Consider the following 624-nt stretch of genomic DNA (forward strand, 5'->3'; position numbering starts at 1 on the left):
AAAAAATGAAAATACTAAATTCTTGTTTATTTTACTGTAAAGACTTAGAATATAAATATTCCATACTCTGGGGGAACCGAGGAGGATTGTCATTTACGTCGGTCAGTGTGATGTTCACAGTGGTGGTTCCTGATAATCCGCCCATCTGGCCTCCCATGTCCTTAGCCTGGATGACCACTTGATATTGCTCCCTGTTTTCACGATCCATGTTTAGCAAAGCAGTTTTAATAATGCCTAAAATGTGAAAATTAAAAAGTAAAATTCACAAGTAATGTACTGACTTCATTGAAAATTCATATTTAAAAAAAACCCCACAGCCTAAAGAACAAAGCAATCCCTGTGTAACAGAGCCCAGTACAAATATTTACTGTTATGAGATGGCACATTGAATTACAGACCTGTCATATCATATCTCATGCTGCTGCCTATGTGACAGACACAACAGTAGTGGCATTCCCAGAAAGATGTTCTACCTATCTGTGAGTAGTGTTATTTTACATAATATCTATACCCTTTCAGTTCCATGCTAAAGTCTCTCACTGAACTGGAAGAAGGCTCATTGTTCATTATAATGTGCTCCGTCTTTTCCCTCCTGTTCTGTCAATATTTTCATTTTGACAGACA

Source organism: Meleagris gallopavo, chromosome 3, assembly GCF_000146605.3.
Source record: "Meleagris gallopavo isolate NT-WF06-2002-E0010 breed Aviagen turkey brand Nicholas breeding stock chromosome 3, Turkey_5.1, whole genome shotgun sequence".
NCBI classification, from domain to species: Eukaryota; Metazoa; Chordata; class Aves; order Galliformes; family Phasianidae; genus Meleagris; species Meleagris gallopavo.